We start from the raw sequence: 11,706 nt of genomic DNA on the forward strand, positions 1-11,706 counted from the left end.
CCCCTCACCATTCCTACACATATTACTTACTAGTTAATCCCACTAAATTGCGGCATAATGGGTGAATTCAACTACGTCCAATTTTAATTTCTTCTCCTCACTATAGTTATGGCATTCAAATACTCTCTCAACCTTCTTTTCCCACTCTAGATACAACTTGGGATCACTCTTACCTTGGAATGAAGGAATTGTAAGCTTAATACTACCCAAGTTTGAATCTACCTTATTTCTCCCATGGTCAGTTTCGGTTCTATCTCCCTATTCTTCTTCATCTCCACGTTCCTCTCCTTGCTCTAGACATACTTTCCTCATCTCGAAAGCTCCTACCTCTCGATTTAGATTTGATTTTTATTAGCTCATCCATCATTTCAGCATACCTATTTTCGTTATCAAGCCTTTGTCGTTCAAGTTTGGAGTTTATAGCCTCTATGAATGCTTTCATATCTGGAATTCCATGATCAGAATCTTTGGAAGAAGACTGATTAGACATGGTTTCAAGAAGATTGGTTTCTCCCTCACGTGTTTGCACTCAATCAAAGAAAGAGTTTGTCTTTGTGTCCTTCAAAATTAACTCAAATTGTAAAAGTTAAAATCACAACCAATGTAATAAAACACAATTAACAAGCTAGAACATAAATTAATTAAGCTAAAGATGAATTAGAGGAAAAATAAAATAAAATAACGAACTAAGAATAAGGATGGAAATAGAAGAAATAAAGAATAACAGAAAGAAGAATATAAGAAACCGAATAGGAAACAATTAAGGAAAAGTAGAATAGGAAAAGGAATTGAAAAGAGAAGGTTATGTGATATCTTCAAACCTGATTTTCTTTGGATTTTGACCTTGACCAAGTTAATCTTTTTTTGAATCAGCTCCAAATCTTGCTTTTTATACTCTTTTCTTTTAAGCCTCACTTCAGATCAATAATTCAGATCTACACATAATTTTTTTTTATAACAAAATAAGAACAAAACACATAGAGCTTAATTTGATTAAAATGTCTCGAATACTTTGATCAAGCAAACTAAAGAAAACGAAATAATAAAATAAAGATATCACAGACCAATTTATCTAGAATGTCTCGAAAACTTTAATCAAACAAATTGACGAAGAGAATAAGATGAAGAGAAATCTGAAAACAAAAAGAGTACGTGAGTAGAAGAACAACGAAGATAACAAATAGGATACGAAGCAAACCTTGTAAGCTAGCTCTGATACCAAATGATGTAAACCTTCTATGGAAGAGAGCATTACACGCCAAGATCAATACTTATACGGTTTGCCAAAAGTTATTTGTGGAACTATCACCCTTATTTATAAAGAAATAAGATCAATAGCTATAATGAGATGAACTAATTAATCCTATAAACTAACAAGTTAATAGAATTAAATTAAGATAGAAGTGAAATCAAAACCTAAACAATAAGCTTTAATCTCAAGAACACTCAAAGAAACTCTTTAAGCAAAAATAAGGTTTTTATTCAATCAAAGGATTGCTCTTGCTGAATTACATAGCTCTATTTATAAAGTTTAAAACAAAATAATCCTAATCCTAGAATGACTAGGATATGCGGCCAAGATTCCTAAATCAACAAGGGAATAAGATATGGTCAAGATTCCTAAATAAACAAGGAAACAAATAACTCCTAAATAGATGCCATCAGGACAACTTGCTGGATTAGGATTTTTAGTGGAATTAAGATTCTTTGTTGAAGTAGGATTCCTTATGCTACATGGCTTCTCATCACTTCATGTTGGGCTTTAATCCATGAATGAAATACAATTAATCAAATTTGAATCTTGATCTTCTAAGTCCAACTCGCTAACTTTGCTTTTTGAATGCATCTTGTCTATCACGTGGACCATGAAAGAACACAAGGCAGCCTTGAATCTCTTGCTTCTAGCTCGTGTGATTGAACCCTCATACTTCAGTGGATCCATTCGTGGCTTGCTTGGTTGTGAAGGATCAGCCTTGATTTTATCAATTCGTGTCACATTCAGTATCAGAATTTTGATCATCATCTGAATCCTCATCTATGTCCTCATCCTTATTATCATTTCTTTCGTTAGTTAAGCTCTGACTAGAACCATCCTTTTCATTGAATTCACGGCATAGAGTTTCAATTGGTTGTACTATTTGTTCTATAGATCTATCATCGTTATATTTGACAAATAACTCCATAAATTGCAATCCTAAAAATTGATTAGCAGTATGATGGATAATCGCAATGTCATCTTTCCCCAAATTTGACATGTTGTAAATATCAAATTTTCACTATAGTTAAAAGTTGGTGCTCTAAATAAGATCTTAGTAATTTCCGCATTGTGAGTGAGTTGCAAAGTATTTTTTATCTTGTATAGTAATACAGCAAAATTCAGTTCTTCATCAAGCGTCACCATTTTTGAATATCCATTAACAAAATACACACTCATTAGAGTATAAATGATATCACCACCCTAATAAATAAGTAATGACGGTATAGTAGGCATCGTTTCTGTCATGTAAATTTTTATGAATATAACTACGCTTTCAAATATGCTTCAACTATAAATACCTTCAAACATAACAAACTTTATTAACATGATAAATATTATAAATCCATTCTATGGACAAGAATTGATTTTTTCTAGTCTTTCTTTATTTTTCTTGGGCAACTCATAATTCACATTTGGCAATATAAGGTATCGTGATATATTTCGCTTGAAAATAGAACAACTATATGTCTTTCTTGCTACCTAATTCACATACTCTTTAATAAATTTTTTAACAAGTCTTCTATAAGTTTCTCTATCTTCACAACTATTCCATAGACAATCAAGGATACCATGTTCATTTGGATAACATAAACATATTCTAAGGACTTTATATTTTTCGCTATTTGTCTTTAAACCTCCTTTCTAAACAATCTCTTATAAACAATTATTAATTTTTATAATATGATTACCAAACAAGTCAAATCATCATTATTGTCCACATGATTCATTTTAATATTTTTTAATATGCTTAATAATTCTTGTACTTTTCTTCATTGTTCACTAGTACGTATAACTGCAGGAACTCGATTAAGCCCTACTATAATTTTCTGTATCAATAATATAAATATAATTAATAATATAAAATATAAATAAATAAATAAATTATTAGAAAAATCTAAACTAATTATTAAATAATTGCAACAAATAAAAACTAATTTTTCAGGTAAATTTAACTACGCATCCAATACAAATATTAATATATCAAATATAACAACATAATATCTAAAAAGCAGACTAAATAAAATTCATACCTTATATGACGATTTCTTTTAGAACTAACAAAGACCTACAAAAATTTTAAATATCATTTATACTTACATAATTTCTTATTCAATTATATCACAAAATTATTATATAATAACATTACTAACAATTAATAAAAAATATCTTCACAAATTTTAAATATTGTCATACTTGTTAATAATTTCTTACTCATTTATATTTAAAAGTTATTAAAAAAGATACACTGACAAAATATTTTACTCATTTATCTCCAAATATCATTATATAATATTATCAAAAAATTATACAATAATAATTATCACTATACAATTTTAATATTATTATACTGCAAAAATATTATATACAAATTAACTATCTATATTTAAATTAATTTATCATTACTTTATTGTTAAAAAATAATATTTAAATTATTTCATTTGACTCTAAATATATAATGTATGTTATGTTATTATTCTTATTGTTAGTTTTATATTGTTATTTTAGTTTTATAAATTTACGATAAAACGTAAAAGAAAAAAATTGTGTAATATAATATATAATAATATATAGAAATTTATAGTTATTACTACTATAAAAAATTATAAAAGTACAGTAAGATATTAAAAATTTATACATAAAAAATTATATAATACACAAAAAAAATAAATATAATAAATAACAACCACAAATTTAATGTAAGAAATTACAAATGCAACTTCTTACCTTATATGATGATTTCTTGTATAACTTCAATAATACCCACAAAATTATAAATATTATGAATATATTACATACTAAATATTTTAAAATAAAAAATATAAACATTTATAAGAATATTATACTTAAAATTATTATCTTTTTAAAGTCAAAAATATAAAAAAAAAATTAATTCTACTAAAAGAAGATGTTCTTCATCAATCAAAGAAAGAAAAATACTGATGTGCATAGTTTTACACATATTTGATTGCATATTATTGCGTATGTTCTTAGCAATTATTGTGCTTTTATTCCCAGATCACCCGTGTTTTGTCTTCTTTTGCATTTCAGGAGCATTTATAGGACCGTCATCGTTGTTTAAGCAATTATAAATCAATACGTGTGGAAATGGACGAGAATTCATCAAGATCAGATAAAAGCTCGCGTTGCACACATTGAGCACGGCCTGAGTCAAGGCCGTGCTGAACATCACGGCCTGGACTCTGGCCGTGACCAACCATCGAAACTTGGTCTTCAAAATAATAGTTTGGGCATGGTTTCTGAGGCCACCACGGCCTCCACCATGGGCCGTGGTGGCCAGCACTGGCGGGGGCACGGCCATGATGAAAACCTACTAGGTGAGATCCACAGTTTCAGCACGGCCTAGACTCCGGCCGTGCTGGTCAGCACGGCCTTAACCACGGTCGTGCTGAAATAAAATATATAAGGAAAATGAATTTTTTAGGGTTAGAGAAAGGGGGAAGGAGTGACATAGAGCCCTGGCGGCTGGTTCGGTTTCTGCACAGTATTGAGTGCGAGAGAGAGTTGCAGGGAGGAAAAATCCCGGAATCACAAGATTCCGAGTGCAAAACAGTAGTGGAGCAATTCAAGAGGCAATTTGGGAGATTAATCAAAGTGTAGATCTAGATTTGGAGCTGTTCATCCAATTCGATAGAAAAGGGTGTACATGTTTTATTTTCATTATTCTTTCATTGTAATTGATTTCCTAGATTGTTTTAAACATGAACATGTTTAGCTAGACTGATTAAATCCATTGGGATTTCTTTACTATATTGGCTTAATATTATATTGTTGGATTGTTTGAGTTGGTTTTGTATTCTTCTTGCTTTCAGTATTAATAAGATAGCATTATTCATGAGACGTTGTGAATTGTGGTGTTTAGATTGCTTTGTGTGATTGAGAAATCCATTTGGCAATTAGAATTCTGAATAGCAAGAACTGGTTAATAATCACTTAGTAAAAAGGATAATTAACTAGCCGGATTAAGAATTAACAAAGCTTAATAGAGGCGGATTAAAGCTTAATGCTAATTTAAGAATCAATCGTTAGGAAGGGATTCCAACTTTAGGTTATTAGGTTTAGGAATTCGGTTATCTCGAGAGAGAAATAAAATTCAGTTAAGAATTTGTCCACGGGTAGCATAATTGGATTCATCAATCCTTTATCTTTTGTTTGATCACCAACTAGTTTAGGTTCCCTTTGGGTTTGCTTTATTGTCTTGGTTATTTCATTTATCCATTCATTCCTGCATCTCCCTTAGAACTTAGCTTGTAGCTATTAGTTAGTTTAAAAATTATTCATCATTCATCTTTGGTTAATATAACAAAGAACAAAGAAGTAACTCTGGGCCTTCACTTTCCCGAGGAATACGACCTTGATACTCGCCATTAGTGTTAGACTGCATCGATAGGTACACTACCTTAGATTGTAGCTAACACAATTTAGCCTATCAAGTTTTTGGCGCCGTTGCCGGGGAATGTTTGAAAACTAGAGTGAAATTTGCTATTTGTTAATTTAGCCATTTTTTTTAATTTTATTTCTGTTTTGTTTGTATGTATTTATTTAGTTAAGTTTATGATTCAAGTAGTGAATGATAAGGAGGTTCAATGTTAAATACAAACTCTTTGTATGATAGAAAATGGGATTAGGAACCAAGAGAGTGCTAAAAATTGGGATACCCATGCATCTTTAGAAGCTCATGTGGAATCGTTTTGCAGGGCTACCGATCAACTCTCCACTCCTATCCTTTCATCTCAAGTTTTTTGTGAATTTTGTTATGGTTTACATTTGAGTAATGATTGTCCATTATATAGTGATGTCGCTCATTGTTCTTATAATTATGAACAGGTGAATTATACAGGAAGATGGCAAAATGACTTGTATGGAAGCACCTACAATCAAGAGTTGAGCATTCATTCACCCTTTGGATGGAGCTTAGATGGCCAAGAACCACCAGAATCTCAGCAACCACATCAGCAGCCTAATCTTGCACCTTCAACTCAAGATGAAGAGTTAGTGTCGGAGGAGCTGATGATGAGGTTTATTACAAGTCTTGATGATAGATTCCAACAAACAGAGAGGGTACTTGAAAGTCAACAAGCCTCCATTAAGAACATAGAGCATCAAGTAGGCTTGATCTTCAAGTTACTAGCTGAAGAGCAATTAGGAACTCCATCAAACGCTACTGAATCTGAGGAACACTTGAGCGCCGTCACTTTGCATTCAGGTGAGAATTTTTCTGGTTTATCTACTATGTTTGACGATGATGCTTCTGTGCAGGACGATTTCTTGAACATGGAGATGGAACCATAAAAGGAAGAGGCGAACATGATTCCTTTGAAAGACTATCAATAAGAACGTACAGTTGATGATGCTGAGTTGCAGTTAGAGGAATTTTTGGTGGATTTTCCACAAGTCCCTTCGATGATAGAAGATGAGCACGAGTTATCCAATGAAGAAGTCTTGGAGGAGCTCGAGTTTCTTCTAGCAAGTGAACCAAGCCAAGGACTAGAGAAAACCATCGACGTTCCTGAAGAAATTACCCAACCGTCGATCCTTCCAATTGGTGAAGCTTCAGCTTTCAAATTGGAAGAGCCCCTAGAGCATCATGACTACGTGCAATTATACGAGGAGCGAGTTTTGCCCATCATACTGGCAGCTTGCTTGATAGTCGGGAAGAGAAAATTGACGATTATCCCTCTAAGCGGATACTTGAAGCCATTTGCTTGGAAGAAGGATGGATGGTCGTCGATCACGCCCATTTGGCTTTCACCATGAGTCCAGCTAAGAAGACTCATCACATAAAAAAGAAGCGCTTTTGGGAGGCACCCCAATTTTTATCTTTAATTTCTAATATTTTAACCTTTTATTTTGAAACATTTTATTAGTTTTAGTTTTCATATTTTATTTAATTTTTGTTTCAGTTTTGATTTTATTTCTTTATTTTATTATTTTCAGATTCTACCGAGGAGGCACTGAATTTCCACAACATCAGCCTCGATGGATGATCAGGGCAGTCCCCTAGATCTTTTTATTTTTCTACATTTATTTACTTTATTTTTCATACATGTCATGCACTTGGATTGTATTGCCTTTGTTCTCTTAGTTGAGCATCCCATGCGGGGTATCCACAACATTTTACACTGAGGACAATGTGTTCTTCAAGTGTGGGGTGGTTGTGGGTAAACCTTATAATCCTACTCTCTCATATGGTTTTTAGATATATCTGAAATTGCTATCACTAGGTGTTGTGTATTGTTAGGATGTTAGGACACTGTGTTTTTATGCACTTGAGTATGCTATTTTTGAGCTGATTGATGACTTGATTTATAGAATTATAGTTACTTTCCATTGTTGTTCATTGTCCTTGGAAAAAAATTAATGGTATTTTACACATCAACCCTATCGGGTTAAACCGGTGTTATTTAATTATTTTTTGAATTGTCGAATTTTAACTTAGAACGTTGATAATGTCATATGCATGTGTTTCTTAAGTAATGATTCAATTAATGATGTTGCGAACCAATTGCACCTAATACCACACCCCAAAGTGAGATTATGAGCCTGTTGAGCATTCATTATACTTATGGTCTTTATATTTCTTGTTTGAGTGTGCATTGTACTTGACTTTGCTTCTAGAGCTTGCTTTGTAATGCGTGTTAAAGTTACATGAATATTGTGAATACCATGAGATGATTTGGGCAATTTAGGATTCACCACATTTGACCAAAAGCCTATCACCTTATGTTTCCATTAGTTAGCCAGTTTTGAGCCTTAACCTTTTCTTCATAATCTATACCTATACACTTCAATTATACCATTCTTTACATTTATCTTTCCTTTACCCTTATGCTGGAATTTCTTTCTGTGATTTGTTCAACTTTATGTGGGATTAAAATGCCAGTTGATATGTTGGTAAATTCACTAAATCTTTGATATTTTAAATGCTCCCTTTGATCCAATTTGTATTTGTTATTCTTTATGTTTATTCGAGTTGTATACAGCGGTCGCTAATAAGCTGCTAGTTCATTATTAAAAAAAAGAGAAAAAGAAAAGAAAAAGAAAAAAGAAAAAAAGAAGAAGAAGAAAAAAAAATATAATAAACAAAATTCTTTAATTATTTATCTCTTTATTGGATTTAGAGCATTTGCGAGCATTATTCTATGAAGTAGGGATTTTAGTGAATGATTCTTTTTGTGATCTTAGGCATTTAATCCTTTGAGCATATATTATTGTTTATCGCACGAATTCCAGTATTTTCACACTTCTGTCCAAATCTCCGTACCTTTACCTTAGCCCCATTATAACCTTGGTAAAGACCCTTTGATTTTGGTATTTACTTGTTCACAGTAGTGAAGATATAATTTATGAGTAAGCTTATGGTGAGCGGGTCTTGTGCATTTGTTTTGAGAGATTTGTTATTCACCTAATATACACTTTGAGCGACTTGAGTGATCCCAATGAGGCACTGGTTCGCGATGTTTGTATTAAGTTGTCATTTAAGTTATTCATGCATTAATATTATTTCCATTCTCTGTTAATGATTTGCAATTTGATTTATGATTGAGTATCCTTTGAGATGTGTCAGATACTATCTGTTGTGGACTAGGGGCATAAACTGTAAGGAATTGCTAACTGCAGTTTTATGAGGTGAGTTGTTAATTGCTTGAGGACAAGCAATAGCTTAAGTGTGAGATAATTTGATGTGCATAGTTTTACACATATTTGCTTGCATATTATTGCGTATGTTCTTAGCAATTATTGTGCTTTTATTCCTAGATCACCCGTGTTTTGTCTTCTTTTGCATTTCAGGACCATTTATAGGACCGTCATCGGTGTTTAAGAAATTATAGATCAATACGAGTGGAAATGGATAAGAATTCATCAAGATCGGACAAGAGCTCGCATTGCACACATTGAACACGGCCTGAGTCAAGGCCGTGCTGACCATCACGGCTTGGACTCTGGCCGTGACCAACCATCGAAACTTGGTCTTCAAAATAATGGTTTGGGCATAGTTTTCGAGGCCACCACGGGCCATGGTGGCCGTGACCGAGGGGCAACGGCCATGGTGAAAACCTACTTGGTGAGATCCAGCCAAGACTCGGCCGATCTTGACCAAAGACACCTTAACCACGGTCGTGCTGAAACAAAATATATAAGGAAAATGAATTTTTTAGGGTTAGAGAGAGGGGGAAGGAGTGACATAGAGCCCTGGCGGCTGGTTCGGTTTCTGCACAGTATTGAGTGCGAGAGAGAGTTGCAGGGAGGAAAAATCCCGGAATCACAAGATTCCGAGTGCAAAACAGTAGTGGAGCAATTCAAAAGGCAATTTGGGAGATTAATCAAAGTGTAGATCTAGATTTGGAGCTGTTCATCCAATTCGATAGAAAAGGGTGTACATGTTTTATTTTCATTATTCTTTCATTGTAATTGATTTCCTAGATTGTTTTAAACATGAACATGTTTAGCTAGACTGATTAAATCCATTGGGATTTCTTTACTATGTTGGCTTAATATTATATTGTTGGATTGTTTGAGTTGGTTTTGTATTCTTCTTGCTTTCAGTATTAATAAGATAGCATTATTCATGAGACGTTGTGAATTGTGGTGTTTAGATTGCTTTGTGTGATTGAGAAATCCATTTGGCAATTAGAATTCTGAATAGCAAGAACTGGTTAATAATCACTTAGTAAAAAGGATAATTAACTAGCCGGATTAAGAATTAACAAAGCTTAATAGAGGCGGATTAAAGCTTAATGCTAATTTAAGAATCAATCGTTAGGAAGGGATTCCAACTTTAGGTTATTAGGTTTAGGAATTCGGTTATCTCGAGAGAGAAATAAAATTCAGTTAAGAATTCGTCCACGGGTAGCATAATTGGATTCATCAATCCTTTATCTTTTGTTTGATCACCAACTAGTTTAGGTTCCCTTTGGGTTTGCTTTATTGTCTTGGTTATTTCATTTATCCATTCATTCCTGCATCTCCCTTAGAACTTAGCTTGTAGCTATTAGTTAGTTTAGAAATTATTCATCATTCATCTTTGGTTAATATAACAAAGAACAAAGAAGTAACTCTGGGCCTTCACTTTCCCGAGGAATACGATCTTGATACTTGTCATTAGTGTTAGACTGCATCGATAGGTACATTCCCTTAGATTGTAGCTAACACAATTTAGCCTATCAAATACCGAATAAAAAAGAAAAAATGGGAGAAAGAAAATTGAAAAAAGTAAAAAAATGGAAATGAAAAAAGAAAGAAAAAAGTGAAAGAAAGAAAGATGGAGAAAAGAAATAAAGAAAATGAGAAAAATGGATGATATGAATATTTGATTGTGAAAATATTATTTACTTTTCACTTTTTATTTATTTTTAAATAGATCTCAGTTAGTGTTACATGCATGCACACTAATTGAACCACAGTTATTCTGAAAACACTGCACACACTGCCAATCCAACAGGCAGACATGACCAAATTCTTTTTTTTTTTTACTTTAAACTTATTCTAAAATGGGATATATTTTTAAAAGAACCTTAAATTTAAAATTTTATATATTCTTATCTAAAATGATAAAAAAAAAAAAAATTCAAATGTATTAAATCAAGAAAAAGTTCCCTTCTATTGTGGAAAGTACTCATATCTCTACACTCAGTATGAAGGAGTCCGCTATAATATCTTTAAAAATCAATTCAATAGAGTATTTGTAGTCCTTAAATCTCTCGTGTAATGAGAATTATTTTTTTCTCAATAAAACTTATACCCATAACTTTGTCAGAAACACTATTAAAGAGCCCATATGATATCATTTTGAGACCAATTAATATTGAGCAGTAAACATTAAATTGTTACTATTTTAGGTTCAGACTGAGGTATAAATACACCAAAATGTGCACAAGCCTTGTACTTTACATGTTTTAGAATCCATGCCACCTGATTGGCTTCTCACAAAAATGATCTTTTGGCAAGCAGCAAAATAACTATTAAAGTATCACACATATGCAAAACTAATAAATCAAGACTTAAAATCTTTTCCCCATTATGGTTGAACTTAAAACTGATAAAGTTTAATTTTTTTTTATATTATTAACAGCTCTACATTCTGCTTATTTTCACTTATTACCTTTCCAATTCAATTAATTTAAATTTTTAATGTAGTATAAGAATAAATCTAGCACGATATTATTTTAGTAGGTTCGATTTTTAATTCACAAATACAACTACTTTTCAAAATTTCAAAAATATAGACCTTCATTTCTAGTGACGATTGAAAAATTTAAAAAACCCGGCCCGACCAATTATTAAACCTGTAAATACGGGTCGGGTCTGGGCGGGTTCGGATCGAGCTTGAGTTTAGTTTTATTTAAATATATTATTAATAACAATAAAATTATAGATAAAAATAATAGGTAGCTAAGTGGTATGTAGCATTTAATTATAAGTTGAAGGTC

This window comes from Ricinus communis, chromosome 6, assembly GCF_019578655.1.
Source record: "Ricinus communis isolate WT05 ecotype wild-type chromosome 6, ASM1957865v1, whole genome shotgun sequence".
NCBI lineage: Eukaryota > Viridiplantae > Streptophyta > Magnoliopsida > Malpighiales > Euphorbiaceae > Ricinus > Ricinus communis.